A 16,633-nucleotide genomic window follows, 5' to 3' on the forward strand; every position below is an offset into this window, starting at 1 on the left:
AGCAGTCAACCTTGCAGACGATGCCAAGCATGGATGGCTGGGCTAGTTGGTTGTGATTAGCATTATGAAAGATCGTTCCAGCACACAAATAAACACGGACAAGAAGAGAAAGACAACAGCAACGCCGGACCTGGGCAGAATTTTTAACCAGGAAAGGGTCTTCTAACGGAAGGGAACTAAGATGCCCTGCCAGGAGCCCTTGTCAGTGACAATAGCCCTGAACGGAACAGATTCCGTGTGGGTTTTTGCTGTAAAGAAAACACTCAAAACAAAACACTCAAAAGAAACTACGTCAGCAGCGTTGATGCTCCTTCTTCACTTTTCTAGGTTGACCTCTTCACATAAAGCAATAGCTTTCTGCTTCGCATTAGCTACCAACACATTCACAGGGACAAAGTTTTTTGCGATAGCCTCGTTTCCCTCCTGTCGGAACAGAGCTTTTGCCATCGAAACAGAGCCGCCCTCTTTGTCCACAACTAATCATCATAAATATTGTGAGATGTCATAAATATTTATGATACGTATGACACATATATAAGTATGTATCATACGGAATGTGAATGATACATGTATAAATATGTAGCATACATAAACAGGATGTATTTTCCCATTTGTTACTATTTGTGTACAGACGATGCCACCCACATAGGTGGTAAATGTCTGTTTTTATTATACTTTTTTGTTGAGTAAAGCCAGTGTTAAAAACACGTTGAAGTATTAGTTGCCTTGTCTTTTGGAATATTTTTTCGCGATCACAATGTAGCCCGCATATCGCGCATTCGAGTAGTTCCATAAGGAAATTTTAGCCAAGGCAGCACTTCAGCCATACACTTTTAACTTTTTACCTTTTATCTTTTTATCCCTTTTTACCAAATCTGTGCGTGGTAGCTGTTGTAGTTCTCCACGGACAGCGAGCTAAATTATACTCCGTAAATCAACCGCACACTTTCTAAGTCGCCTACGCATCACCCATAACCTGTCCCCTATTCATACGAGATATACGGAGTTCAGTAGAGTGAGGACACCGTGGGTGCTGGAAATCACAAACTAATATGGTAAAAATTGACAGTTATGATATTATTTGCCACAATTACAATTACTTCATCAACGCTACTTGCCCACAAGTCACCCCTCAATATCGGTCCTATTTATTGATTTGCATAGGTACTCTCAGGGCCTCTGTGGTGTTATAGAGAGGAATGGTTTAGCACCTCTACACTGCAGTACTGGTGACCTTGAATGAAGACACATAAGATTGCATATGACCGCGTTGGGGAAGTGGTTCCAGTAGGCGGTAGTCATCGGTATAAAGGAGTTTGCATACTGGTGAGTACGGCAGCACGGCAGAAGAACTTTCAGACTATGATCGTTGCGGAGGGAAATGTAGGAAGCGGCGAAGACAGGCTCACGCTTTAGCTCTCGAATGTGGAAGAAGCTTTTGTCAAAAAAGTTATAGTTGAGCTCCTTCTAAGAGTTAACTCGTGCAGTTAGAGAGAACTAATTATTGCCGTGACATTTGCGCTGCAGGAGTAGTACCGTGCGCTAAAACGGGATGATTGATTCTGAATAGTTTCAAAAAATGAAGCTAGTGTAGAACAGAGATTCCAGATACATGAGCCATATTAAAGTGTAGGTCTGGCAAGAGATTTGCACAGGGTTAGCTTCAAATAAAGTCGCTGCAGAAGAAGAGAACTTATGTCGAATGAAGGCGATGCTGCGAATGGAATGGTTAATTATGTAGTCGATGTGCACTTTCTATAAGAGGTTGCGGTAATATCAAAACCGAAATATTTGTACGAGTAACTGAAACTCAGTGGTAATTCGGTGAAAAATGTCTACTCGGTGTTAGGTACAGATTTTTTACGACACTTGGAAGCAGCGCATAACGCCCAACTCACACTTTAGGATCTTGTTGAAATGATTCGTTCTAAATTAACACTGCTTTATACACACAAACTTACCTTCCCATGCTTATTGGCCGTAAACTGCAGTCCGTTTTCATGGAATTTAATCACAGTGCCAATTATGGTTTTCCCTATAGAGCGGGCAAAATAGCGTACTGTTTCTAAAATACACGAGCTCGCACAGGAGCGCTTGTACAGATAATTCGTTGAAAAGGATTTAAACATCCTCGCACTTTGAATTTTGCCTGCCCATAACCTGCTCCTGCACACTATTTGCATAAAGTATAAGCCAGACGGCTCTCGTTTGTCATACCGAAGACATCATGGGTGCGTTGCATTACGCATGAAAATAGGGTGAAAGCAAGAACGGAGTAATAATTTGGACAACTTCCAGACAATTTAAAAATAATACAATCTTGCCAGAGGTTCCACATATTATGTCCCTCTGTAATTTACAAAAGACATAAACTCTGTACAACGTCAAGTTCATTTAGAGCAATGAAAAACGCAGCAAATACAGCCTACATTACGCTTTCAAAAAATTCAGTTGCAAATTTTGCAGGAACGTTTTAATTTATGAGCACAGATTTAAATTTGCAGGCGCTATTTACTGCAAAGTTTCGCAAATTATCGACAAGTTTTGCATTAGTTAGAAGGATACATATCATAGCTGGAAACATAGTGAATGGCAGCCGTAAGTGCTCCACAGCAGACGCTCTCGAGCACTTTCTTTATGAACAATATACAAAGTAGGTAATCACGAACAGTTTTGAGACTATTCCCACGCATAGCAGGTAAAAAAAAAACCCTTTTCTTTCAAATCTTATCTTCTTGGCGGATTGAGTTCTTTCAGGACATTGGCCAAATATTCTTTAAGGTTTCTTAAATGCGACCGTTATTTATCTATAACGCTTGTATATGTAACGCGTTAGCAGAGCCGTAATATTCACGCTTCCGACTTCAAATTCACGTCACGCATGGCAAGGCACACCAACTCTGCAAATATAAAATTGCTACTATATCTGGTTCTCCCATGTTAACGGGGATACTTCATCAGTCTTTCATTTACCGCCTCTAAACAGGAAAGAAACGAGGGTTTAGTCATTTTCAATCCTCCTCTAACTAACCGACACACTTCAATATTCCTTTGCATACAACTCCTAACATGCCTCACGTGTCCTCTAAATATGAACTCAGTGAATTATCTAGTTCTTCTAGGATATTGTGAAAACCCGTATAAAAACGTTAATCAGAACTTGTGGTAGCACTAACAGCTTCCCTGTAAAGTGACAGTGTGCTACATCTCTACCCTGCTTTTAAAATTGTGTTCTCAATTTCAATTTTGGACGTGGTATAAGAAGATTAAGCAGGAGCAGTTCGCCGCCACCATGAATTCCAAACATGTCAGCGAGACGCCCCAACAACGTATTCTTTAATGACCTGCGCATCGTGCAGATAACAAGCGCACCTAAATTATAAGAAGCGGTGTCGTATACGTAACCCAAGTTCAAATTAAACGCCTTTGAAGAAAAAAAATCTTATCCCTCGCAAAAAAAAAAAAAAAAAATGTGGGCAGCTTGCACTAGTGGTGCGAGGCTGGAGTAAACAGCGCAGCTGGTGATCGACCTAGCTTCTTCCAGGTTTTACTAGGCTTTACCAGGTTTCACTAAGTTTTGCAAGGAAATGCTAAGTGCTGCTAGGTACGGTATTCCGAATCGGCTCGCCGCCGCTGCGCAGATTCTCGATTGGCCGTGCGACGAGCTTCAAGATGAGCGGCTTCTTCTTCGAATGTCCGGATCTCCCTTGGTCTTCCCATGTCAAGGCTACATGTACTGCTTGGCGTCCGCCGTTCCCCCATTGACCAATCTGTGTCACGTGGAAGCACGCGTTGCGCGCTTGTATATTTTTTTTTATTTCCAGCGCGCTCCTAGCGCCATTCTCCGACCTGTGCAACGAAAGTGTTGTACGCACAAACGAATCAAACGTGTTAGGGACAAGAACTTCATTGTGATGGCGTGTTGCTGCACCTTCAGCTGCCGTGACCGACAGGACGAAGGCAAAATGCTTTTTTAAAAACGATAGCCTTTCTTGGATCACCTAAATGCGACAAACTTTGTCTATCTGTCTGTTACTCGATTCAACCACCCGGCCAAAACGGATTCAACCGCCCGGCCATAACCAACCAAGCTACTAGCACTGTTGGAACGGGGTCAGACACGTCAACATTATACAGCGCAAGGGAAACCTCAGGCCTATTTAAGCCAAAATATATGTACATAACCATGATCCGCAGCGTTTATTTATTTAGGCATACACATTGGACTGGTTTTTACGTTAGTAAATGAAAAGTTAATGCGTTAGAAATGGTGTCGAAGAGACGCTACACGTTAAAAACAGGCCGACTGAAGCCATGGGTCTATAGCCGGCTTTAAGCCAACAGTAATAAAACGTCCCAACAGATATGCGAGAGCAGGGAGAACGCGGGAAATTTGAATTGAATTCAGCAAAACCTCCATTGCATCCATCATGGGAGGAGTGAGAGGGGAGGAGAAGAGCATGAGGGGTGGGAGGGCAGAGAAGAGAGGATGTTAGGTACCAGGGGTGGCAGAAGGCTATCGTCTTTCGAAGTCATTTGCAGCGAAGCAAGCAGATATGCGGCCAATTTGCTTGTTTACCATCCGGCGAGCGCAAAAGCTTGCTTCACACTTGGTAATGCGCTGTCTCGCATCATCGTGTTGCTACTTCCAAAACGGCATTATTAAGGCCAGTTACTGACTGACGAAGCAAAATCTCGCCTCAAAAATTTTTCCGTAGCGCTCGAACAAAGCTTTCCGCGCATTGTCTCTGGCGGCGCGTTAGGCGTCGTCTGCTACGGCAGGGTAGAGATGGGCGACGCCACTGTCGAGATCGCGCTAGGCTGCGCCGACCGGTACCGTGGAGCGGAGGAGGAGGAGGGACGTGGTTGGCGCTAATTTTAGACATTGAGGGGCTTTAGTTTGCTTCTCGGCGTCCATGGCGGGAAAGAGCGTCCCGGGGCGCGGGAACGCTTCTCTTTCAGCGCGCCCTATGAGAATATTTCCACTTGTGAGGCTGCGGTGCGCTTTGTTGACTAGTTTCGGTATCGGCTTGGCGTTTCCGCGCGTTCATTTTGGAAGGATTTCTATGAAATTTCTTCAAAATTAAATCTGTACGTTTCATAAGACATTGAATGGCTCATACACCATTAAGCAATGGCTCATGCCACCATAAACGCGGCCTCTCCATTACGACGACAGAACAGAAATGAAATTCTACGCTGGAATGATTAGCGGCGACGAAGCCAGCTGTGGAAACAGTGGACGACGAACGCGGGAGCAGTGCCACGAGTACGTGCCGAGCTCGACCACGAGCGCAAACTGAGTGGTGCCAACGAGCAAGCTGCGGAAGAAGAGAACGACACTCGAGCCAATACTGATGATGATAATTGTGTGTGTACATGGATGCCACCAAAATATGTGAGTTATAATAAGGTTCGCTTCAATATTACAGCAAAGCTGTTAAGGGCTCAGTCTTCGATAGTCGCGTCCGCATGTAGAATGAAACTCTCAATTGTCGTATGCTGTATGTGCTGTAGACAACCACTGCCAAAACGCTGGCGTGAGCAAGCGCGACATCAGAAGCGAGCGAAGGTTCGTGCGGTCTATCGCTTCAACGGAAACTGAGCGGTGAAAGCACAGCGCATACAAAGGAAAGAGCCGTGTAGAGATCGCTTGCAAGATACGGTGCCCGCGACAGCCCGTAGCCGAGCCACGCAAAGTACAAGTGCGCAGTTACTGGCACAAGAGATGCCGCACCCCCTCTCTCCCAGGCTGCCTTTCCGCTTTCCCTTTTTTGTGTGGGAGATCGAGTCGCCAGTTGCCCTTGCGCCCGGTCGCAAGATACGCATTTTGTGCCGCAGCTAAAGGTCGCCTCCCCTCCCTCTCTCCCTCCCTCCCATTCCCCCGCGGCCCTTCACACGACGGAAGACGCCGCGTTTGCTTTCCGTCGTGCGTTCGCCCTCCGAGAAAGTGCGCAGTCCCTCGCGCGCTTTCACTCACACATACAGCATATGGCGCGCGGCGACGATTTCATCGCCCTTGGACTTTTACGGAACCTCACGACGACGCCAACGACGCCGACCGCATAAATTCGCTTCGAGTGTCCATATTATTGCTACCGCAATAAAAGTAGCGAAAGACGCTGAGCGCGCTGCACTGTTGGAAGAAGTGTGGTTGAAGGCGGTGGCATCACAGGCAGTAATGGACGCGATATGGTAGTCATTTCATGCTTACATTTACTCTCGTTTACGGGAGAGCCAGCATTCCAGATTTTTTTTGTCGCAGACGCAACGAATGATGGGTATTGTTCTGCAGTGCAAGGTTTTTTTAGAAGATTGATGCAAAAATTCGAAAGTGCATAATTTCTTGCTTTTTTTCATCACCTGCACAGCCCTAACAGGGCGATTCGTTTAAGCTTTATCACTGCTTGCCGCGTACAGCTGCATAACTCTGCTTTGTCACTATGCCAACAGCGAAGAGGGTGAGAGGGATTTCACAGATTAGTCCTTGTTTGACATCAACTGCATTCGAAGCATCAACCTACACTGCGTTTTCAGCGCGGACAACATGATAAAAATTTGTATTGTTTTCGTGTTGGGCTCTACAGTATTTATAAATGTATGGGTAAGAGCTCATGCACGGTGACAAGACAGCCAAGCTGACAGAGTACACTACAGCAATGTCCTTACTGAAAAACCTGCAGTCATAACTGACGAGCTCACCAATGAAGCCTTCATTTTGGAACATTGACTTGTCAATCGTGGTGGGAGGGTCCCTTATTCCAGCAAAAACCTCGGACCTGGACCACCCGCCGAGCCCGGGCGACAAGTTCGCGCTGGTCGGCTAGGTTCGGCTTTGAGATCGCAGCCTCCCACATTTCCGTGAGGAGGTTTGGGTATGCATCTACTGCTGCTTGTTGTGTCGCTGTGATGCTTGCTCGGGTGTTCTTGCATTGTAGTAGGTGGTTTTCCTGGGTGTATTGCTAGTTGCAATGTGGACAAGTGTAGCTGTATGGCGTCGGTTGCAAATGATGCAATAAGATGCCGTTGGTGAAGGTATTGTTTTGGAGTCACCTGTAGTCGGTGCTTTCGTTTCTTGTTAGTTATGGATATATGGGGGAGAGTGTACCTTTTGTCCAAGCTGATAGTGCATGGTGCAGTATTGCTTGGCAGGTTAGTCGTATTGCTTCTGTTTCCTTGGCTGATGTGGGTGGGTGGGACGTGTCTAAAATGTCGCGCAGGGAGGTCCGGTTGACGGTACGTGTAGCTTCATTCCCCTCGAGTCCCTCATGTTCCGCAACCAACATCATGCAGGTATATGGGAGAGAACTGTCGCCGCGTTTCAGTATGTTGATCGTTTTGATGAAGATCCTGCGCTTGATGTAGTTGCGTGCCACTGTTTGGCTTTTTGATAGTCGGTGAAAACCAGTATGGTATTTTCGCTTGTATTGGTTGTGAGTGCTGTAGCGGCCTCCTGAGCTGTGTCCTCGCATTTGGCGAGAATTGCCACCAACGCCAATGTCGCCCCCCTGCAGTCTGTGACGCTGATGCCGAACGCGTTTCAGCCCAGATACAGTCTACGTAGCACGCCTGTGGGTTGTTACGGTGCTTGTGTCTGATAGCGTTTACCCGGGTGAGCCATCTGCCCCGATGGTGGTCTGGATGTATGTTCTGAGGGATCCGGTGAACTTGTAGGCATTCTCGGAGCTTCGACGGGATCTTGCTGTTACGTTCGCCATCGAGTTCTAGGTTGGTTGCGTATCCTGTGCGTCGGAGGAATGCTCGGTATCGGGTTGTGAGCTTGAGTCTCGATATGGTTGATGAGGTGCGCTTGCGCGAGCTCTTCACAGGAGTTGTGAATTCCTATGCGAAGCAATCGGTCAGTGGAGGAGGATGGTGGCAGTCCTAGGGCGAGCTTCGTGGACTTTCGTATTAGGTTAAGCTTTTGTTTCTCCGCTGTCTTAGGTTGAGGTCAGGAGTTCCGTATGTAATGCGAGTGTATAGGAAGGCTTGTAGCGTTCGCAAGGTGTGATGCTCTTTGAAGCCATTGTGGCGGTTGGCAACCCGTCGTGTGAGATGAGTAAGCTGTGTCACGGTGTTCTGTAGCCTGGGGAGAGTGGCGGAGTCGGACCCGTCCTTCTGTATATGGAGTCCGAGGATTCTAAGCGAGTCGACCTTCGGTATCAGGACTCCCTATAGAAGGACTTGTGGGTTCAGTGCGTCGTAGCTTGAGGGCCTGTCCCGGGTACGTGCCCCAAGTACTAACAGTTTGGGTTTTTCCGGAGCACACTGAAGCCCAGAGTGTTGAGGTACCTCTCAAGGATCTTGAACGCTTCCTGAAGACGGTCCTTCGGTTCGCCCGTGCTCGCGCCTCTTTTCCACAGTGTGGTATCATTTGCATATAAAGTGTGACATACCCCTGAGGCGGTGTCTAGGAGGTGGAGTAGGTTTCGAGGAGGGCAACGTTGAAGAGGACTGGCAAGACTACCAAACCTTGCTGCGTACCCCTGTTATGTAGGTGAAATTCCTTGCTCCGGAGGTTGACAATTCCCACCGTGGCCATACGATTGGTGAGGAAAGCACTCATGTAGGCGTATGATTTGTCACCGCAGTCGATATCTTTCAGGTTATGAAGAATGGCTTCATGGCTTACGTTATCGAAGGCGACCTTTACTTCTAGAGCTGGAATGGATGACTTGCTGTGTATGCTCAAATAGAACGTCCTGTGTGGAGAGCATCTGGGGGATGCCGAACATGTGCGCATAGCTATCGTTTTCGTGCAGATGTGCGCTTAGCCGCTCGTTGACCATGCGTTTAAACTGTTTCATGGCACAGGACGTAAGGGACATGGGGCAGATATTTGCGATGGAGATGGATTTGTTTGGCTTGGGTGCCATCGTCACCTCCGAGTGCGCCCGGGTTGTTGTAGCCCGCCCTTAATCCAGCAGTCGTTATAGCACCGAAAGAGAGCCGTCAACGCCCGGGAGATAGCTATAGAAGGTGTTTATTGGTGACTATTGTTGCCCGGGCTCGTATTGTGTGTTAGCTTAGCGAGAGTCGCTTGTAACTATAGCTGCATGAAAGGCCAATCGAGCTCTTCGTTCGGTGCTCCTTGGTACTCCGTGGGGGAGAAGGGTTGTTGGCTGTGGTTTGCGGGTTGGCTAAACCCTGTAGCTTCGCCTGAAGTTCTTGGAGTAGCTGGTCCCCTGTGCCGCCGTAGATGTGGACGAGTTGGTGAATTGTCTGTCTTTGTTGGCTTTTAGTGTGGGTGTCGTCGACGAGGGCTCGAAGTATATGCCAAGACTTCTCTGTGCTGAGGGTTCCTTTAGGTTGGTCCCAGAAGGACCGCCAGTTCTGGCTCGCTAGCTGTTCACCGTACTCATGAGCCTGTGTGGTTAATACAGCGATTCGGCGCTTGAGCTTGCAGTTGAGCTTTCATCATCGCCATCGTTTCAGGAGCAATCACCGAGCCTCCCATAAGTTCAGAAGGTGATTATCAACTGCCGCATTGTCCCCGTATAGTTGCATCATCCTGGTGTGGCCGTCAGCCTCACCTACATTACCGTTTAGCTGAGCTTCAATGTCGTCGATGTCCGAAACGTTGTCAAGCTCATTCCTGTAACGTGCTCCGGTCCGTGAGTAGCGCCTTTCTTGTCTTGCGCGAGTGGTGAGACTGTTCAACCTCCATTTGAATTATGTGGTTATCGCTCCCTAGCGTATCCGGGAGCCGGGTCCAAGAGGCCTTTCGCATGTCTCGAGTGGACGTGAGATCAGGATTGGTGTCCCTCCAACCCACTTGGGTAGGTTGGAGCAGGTCATTCCATACCGTCAGACCATGCTGCTGTGCAGCGTCGTGAACCCGTGCCCCTTTCTCAAAGGTATTTGGGTAGCCCTAGGCCGCGTGTGGGGCGTTAAGGTCCCCCACTACAACGAGCAAGTTTTCGTTAACGCTCTTGCAAAAGTCCTGGAGGAAGTGATCGCTGTGAAGCAGCTGCTCTCGCAACGGGCTGTAAAGGTTGGCCATGTATAGGCTCTGTTGAGTCTTCAGAGTCGGAAACACCTCCACTATGGTGTGTTCGGTTTCAGTGTCTTCACTTACGTGGGCTGTGCGGTTAGTGTCTTCTTGACAGGAATTGCGATGCGGCCGATGTATGCCATAGTGTTGTAGCCGGGGAGCTTGATTTTCTCGGTGCTGGTTTCCTGTAAGGCAATTATGTCTGAATTGTTTGTTTTGAGATATTTTTGCAAGTTGGAAGAGTGGAATCAGCAATTCCAGTGGCAAATGCGGAGGGTGGGAATCGGCTCGGGTTGCCTATGTTTAGGAGCCGCCATGTTGGTATTTGTCTTCCGCTTGGACTTTGTGCTTTGGTGTTGTAGAGCCAAAATCCTCTGCGGATTCCAGTCGCACTTTCTTTCGTCCTTTGCGTTTGGTTCCTAACTGCTCCGCCAGCTGATCATGAGTCACAAACTTCTTGTAAGCATAGGTCATGAAGCCGTGTTGTGCAATGAAGCCATCGAGTTTGGCGTCGAGTGTGGCGACCATACGTGTTAGTGGCTCTACCTTTTCAATGATATCAGTTATCACTGTCTGTGTGGTTCTGTATGTTAATGCGAGAAGTTTCGTAGTGAGGGCTTCCTCGAATACTTATGGGCATCGTTCAGCAAGTTCTAGAATCTTCGCTTTATGTGCTAGCAGCCGTTCATCTACCTGCTTCATTATTCTGGCTTCTACCTGTTTTAGTCTTTCTTCTACTCTCTTCGCTACCCTGTCCTCGAGTTCTGGCCTTTTGCACTCGACTGCCAGTCGTTGTTGTATCGTCCTTTGTAGGTTCTATACTTTATGTTCCAGGGTCTCACTCGAGCTGCTCGTTTTTTGTAGGTAACTCGAGCAACTGCTTCCGCTCGCCACGGCAATGCAAATGATTTGACTGACGGAGCGAGACTGTGACCAAGTCCGGGATGTAGAGCTCTATTTTACGATACAGTGAGAGCGGCTCCGACCAGATCTTCGTTGAGGCGAGGGCCCCCGTGAGCTGTCCAAAGTGGTAACCGAGCGGATCGGGGAACTATTCGGTGCTCGAGCTCCAGCGATGCTTTCGGGCGCTAGCGTTGTCAAGGTGTGGTCTTCTTACTTGGTAGGGGGCAGGGGGGCGGGTTGTTACGGATCTTATTTTTACATTCCTTGCCTGCCATTTCGTGGTCTTCGCCGCAAATCTTACACTTTGGGTGAGAGTCGGGTGCTTTCTTAACCCCGCCGCTCCCGCATGTGTAGCAGAAGTTGGCTCTCGGCTGAGGACAGAAGTTCTGTCCGTGTGTCCGATGATGCCGCAGGTTCTACAGTATTGGACGGACTTACGTTTGGGCTTGAATCTGCAATCCCCGCTTTGGTACGTTACGTAATAAGTGATGTCCTCTCCGTCGAAGCGATAACTGCGGCTGTTGAAGATCCTAGCATGCGCGAACTCAGAACCGTGTATCTTGAGTCCACTCGAAGGCCGGCAACAATCTCCGCGGGACTTGTACCCGGTTCGAGACCATATGGCAATCCGCGGGACACACCGTCTAGGGGTTTATTGTGGGGATTCACTTAGTAGATCGTTCTGCTGAGTTGTATTGTGTCGATATCCTGCAGTTTGGAAGCTCGTTCCGTGCTTGTCGTGCTCGCGATGATCACATTCTCTAGTTTCTTCATTTGTACTCAGAAATCATCGTGAAAGCCTTGATGGACCAAGCCACTGGTTCTTCCGATGGCATGTGTCACTGCGATGAGTGTGCGCTTTGATAGGTCAAGCCCTGTTTGAGAGCGGAAGACGATCTTGATGTAATGCCCTGATGTATATCCTCGTAATGCGTTGATCCTGCGGCAGTGGTTGTTGTGGTTGACGTTTGGGGCTTAGCTTCAGGTCTTCTAATGCTCTTTCCTCGCTGGATTCATTGTCTTCATTTGCTGACTTGCCTTTGCGACCAGCTTGCACTACTCGATGTGGGCTTTACCCATCGTTTTGCCGTCATTCGCGTCCTATGTGCACTGTGGTGTTATATCGGAGTTAGCCTCGGTCGCCTCCATTTTCGCCACTGTCGGCTCTTCTTGTCACGGGTTCGCCATCTGTGTTTCCAGAAAAGTAAGCAAGTGTTACAGGTTTGTAAAACGTCAAGGCGACTGATTGCCAGCTGTGGAAGAAGACGATGACGAACGCGCGAGCAGTGGGACGAGCGCGTCTGTGTGACATTGTGACGTGTGTTGTCAGGCACACCTTTAGTAAGCTACAACACTGGAGCCGCCGTGGCTTCAGGGAAACATGCTCAGCTCGCACCGCAGAGGCCCGGGCTCGATTCCCACCCAGAATTAAATTTACGAAACTTTCTTTTCAAAGACACTAATTTACTTTGTTTATAGGAAACTCCTTGAGAAATTTGACGTCAATTCGAGCATTTTCAGATGTGTTTTTAATCTTTGCGGCATCGGCCATTTTTTTTCACGGCACAGTTTCGCCAAGGTCATGGAAAGGTCACGCCAAAGGCACCGCCAACATAGCCACCTAAGGCTTAATAGCGTGGGCACGTCTCCTCAGATGCTGGTTCTGCGTATGCACTCCTCCTGCGCGAGTGCCGTACGCGCGCACCGCGGGCCTGCAGGCGTGAGCTGCTAGTCCCCCGCTCGTGCCATGGTTGCCCCGGTGTTAAGGTTATCTTCGAGCGCGTGCTCACAGAATGTTCACAGTTCGAGTAAACGTTTACTCAAACCGTCGTGGTTGGTGTCCAACAATGCCTTGCAACTTTAGGACTCCGAGGTTACCAAATTCGCTCAGTTTGCAGGCAATGTTCCACACAAAATAGCGAGAACAGCCGGAGCCCATGCGAGTTGCGACTGTGCTCTTCAGCCTCCTGGCGGTGTATTTTACACGAGCTTGTCATGAACTAAATGTGTAGCGAGTAACAAGGGGCGTAATGCCATACACTGACTAAACAGCTAAGTCTGCATGAGCACAAAACGCGGTTACTTAAATACAAGGGTTCGCTCCTCTTAATGTCACAATGTAATGGCTGGGAGCACTTGCCCACATTTGCTATTGCTTTTTCTCGCTCTTCAGGCTGTGTATATGTACATTCATTATGCCCCGTGTACTGTATCAAATGCACATTTCTTCCTATGTAAAGTGATTCATTATTACACTTCTTTTGACATTCTTTCATTATTCTTACCAGAGTATTTCATTTTCTTGCAGATATACAGGAGTGCCTTATTACGGAGTTTATGCTCACTACGGTGACTATTCCTCCATTCTGGAACTTCACCTATCCTCCTTTTCAGGAGAACGTCACTCTTGCAGTTGCAGTATGGGATGCGTTTTTGGTCAAAATGTACACTCATGTTAGACTTAGAGTCAAGAACACCATAAAAGATACTTGTACCGAGGAACTGAAAAGAAAATCAGTGGGTACAGAGACGGCTTCCGCAAGGCGTTTGACATCGAACCAATAAGCATATTGTGCTTGAATGACCAAGTTCTCGTCTGAATAGGTTTATCTGCTAGATCTGTAGTTCGCGAATAACACCAGGTTTAAGTTATGTAAATATTTTATTTATCCCCAAACCCCATTTTCGCGTGTCTGAAAGTGTGTAACACTTTGCGCACAAGTGTGTGCACAAGTGCGCCTGCACAAGTGCCTAGCGACACGAAACACGGAAGCTCTTCATTAGTGTTTGACATCTGACTTGACGTTTTATCTTTTCCTGCACTAGTACCGCCCCACGGATGAAAGATAAACTCCAAAGGGGAATTTGAGCATTCACACCGTATAAATTTAAGACATAAGAAACTATTCTCTACAACGAGGTATTTCAAGAAGAAAAAAAAAGTTACGCTAAATTTTACGCTGTCTTTGAATCGCTCTAATGAGAAGCAATATTTCGAGTTATTGATTGGCTTAGTATTATAATAAATGACTGTTTATATCTATTTTTCAATAACGCTGTCTATCTCTCGTCTCTATATTGTTTCCTCTCTTCGATCACACATCTATCGCAATTGAAACACAAGGTTACACGCTCGTAACATTGGAGTCGTTTGTTGCTATTATCGCTGCGCTGCTACACAGACACATTGGGCTGTGTACATGAAGCGGCCTTTGAGCAAAGGCCGCTTCATGTTTTGGGCTCTTCGCAGCATGTCCTCGTCGTTCTCTTTGCATAAACTATATAACCTTTACATAGAAACACAAGCATCTGCTGTTCGGTGAAGCGTTTCTTTAACCCACCGTCCAAGTTATGAACACTTGTGGGAAGCCCTCAATGTGTATGCTCTGTGTATTCTGTTTTGTTTTAGGGGCAAATCACCTTAGGGCCGAGCCTTGGCCCTCGTAGTTGTCCGTTGTCCGTAACTCTGGTTTGCATAACGCTTCCGGCATTTTGCCCTAATGATCCCCCGGTGCTTCGCCCACTCATCATCATTCACTTCGTGGATATATGCGGTGTTTTTTTTTATGCAGAAACTGACCCACTATGGCGTCGTCAACCGCCCGTTTCTTTTATTGTTGCCCTGTGGATGCGTGCTGACACATGGTGGTTCATCGCACTAGTTGCCAAAACATTTATCGCCAGCGGCGGTAATCTATAGGCTATGACGCTGAGCTCTGAGCTCGCTATTCATAGTGTGGTTTTGGGACGTAAAACGAAATAAATTCATTTTTAAAGCTAACGTTCCTTTGATGCTATTTTATGGTTTCACCACGATTTATCCTACGCTGATTTATCCGAGTAGATTTCCGCTCACTCAGAAGAGAAAAAGAAACGCGGGACGTCCTCCGGCAGTATTCAAACCTCTTCTTCTGAGCGCAGCAGCCCAATGTCCTTATATTTGGCGACAGTTTTTGTTATTGCCTGCATTCGCACGTATGCTTCCCTCGTACCAAAACCAACTAGCTCTTTAGGATCAGCTCTACAAGTTTTATGGTAGCTAAATGAGCTCTATAATACAGGGTATAAAACTCCTTTTATTTAGCCCTAAACATTTCGCCAGAGCTTGACCTCAACGCCAGGCCTCTCGGAGCTCGTCTGCAGCGAATAGGAATCCAACCTATGCTGGTGAAATACAGCCCTGCCTTGAAGCAAGGAATTGCTTCGTCTGCCGGAAGCGCTGTCTCACTGTAGTGCGCAAACTAGTCAAAACGGTCTTTACTGTTGTGTTTCTTTAGGCATGAGAAGTCTCTTCCCAAAGCACTGCAGAATATTTTTAAGAGAGACACTAATGGTGATGATATTGTCACGTAGCAGTGACAGGGAAGAAAACAGTCGTAAAACTGTGTATGACGAAACTGCTTCTTTATTATGTGAACCTGTGCCCACAAATACAAGCTACATTCGAAGCACAACGATAGCGACGAACACAGTCGGCGGTCGTCGAAAATCTGATCAGCGGTGAACAGCGTCGGCATTTATACATGAGTCATCGAAGGTTCCAGATTATTCCCTGGTGCCCGCGTGTCTTCGAGAAAGTTCTAGACAATTCGCGTCGCTCATACAATCAGATTACATGAGCGTCGGTGACCACAGACGACGAATAGAAGCATCGATAACGTTCGAGAAGCTACCGATGCAGGCTCGTCCTGCGCCGAGTGATAACGTTTAACATTTGTTAGCCGGTGGAAAGCGGCCATCGGTGAAAGATAAACATGTATACGTGTCAATATTGAATTTTATATCAGAACTTAAAATTAAAATATAGACTGGCAAGAACGAAGTCATTCTTATTTAAAGTCTGAATTTATTAGGCCGCAGTTATCGGTCCGCGTACACTGAGAAACCAGGACAATCCTAAGTAGAATCAGTCAGGACAGTCCTCACTGAAATCTAACGTGTCCCTATATATTGTCAGTAAAACATTGCCATTCACTCGAACGTAGCTGGAAGCTACAAACACGAAACCGATACGAGTTTCTCAGTAAGCAAGATTCCCAGTTGATGAAAAATTTGTCCTGGGGCCGTATTCTGTAACGCTTCGGTTTTCGAAGGATTCGGTTTGGCGGTGGTGTCACAATAGGGCGGTCCGTTGACGTAATGAAAACAAGTGGAAGGACAGAGGCCAATTGGCACGAAGTTTTTTTTTTGTGGCAGTGAACGTCACAAACCGAGTAAAAATATAGCAATTTACGAGCGCTTCTTGGTAAATAAAAATAATTGGTTCATGGTATTGATGAGGTTTATATGTTTCATTACGAAACGTGTGTGAGTTGCACTAGCGGTGAGAGACTCAACGAATTTTGTTTACTTCGGTTGACCCAGTTATGCCGCTAGGTGGGACGTCGTACACTAATTTCGCGTTGCGGCCCCAATACACACTCAAGTTCCTCGCAAAGTCGGAGCGCTGTCTCTTTTGAGAATCTGAATTGTCGCCTGAATTCCTCGTCTGTCATCTCAAAGGCGTCTTGTTGACGTCGAGGTCGTCGCTGTCAATCACGGAGGCTCGCTAAAAGCACGATAACAGGCGCCACAGGCACCGCACACGCCGTCATTTTGCTCCGAGTGCCGCGATCTCGCCCGTGCACACGGCACACACATGCTGTGCACACGGCACACCGCGCTTCGGATCAGACCGAAGCAGCGCGCGCGGCTTCGCTTCGTAGCAGACGACAAATTCGGTTTCCGCGTGATTGA

This window comes from Dermacentor silvarum, chromosome 10 (assembly GCF_013339745.2).
Source record: "Dermacentor silvarum isolate Dsil-2018 chromosome 10, BIME_Dsil_1.4, whole genome shotgun sequence".
Taxonomy (NCBI): Eukaryota; Metazoa; Arthropoda; class Arachnida; order Ixodida; family Ixodidae; genus Dermacentor; species Dermacentor silvarum.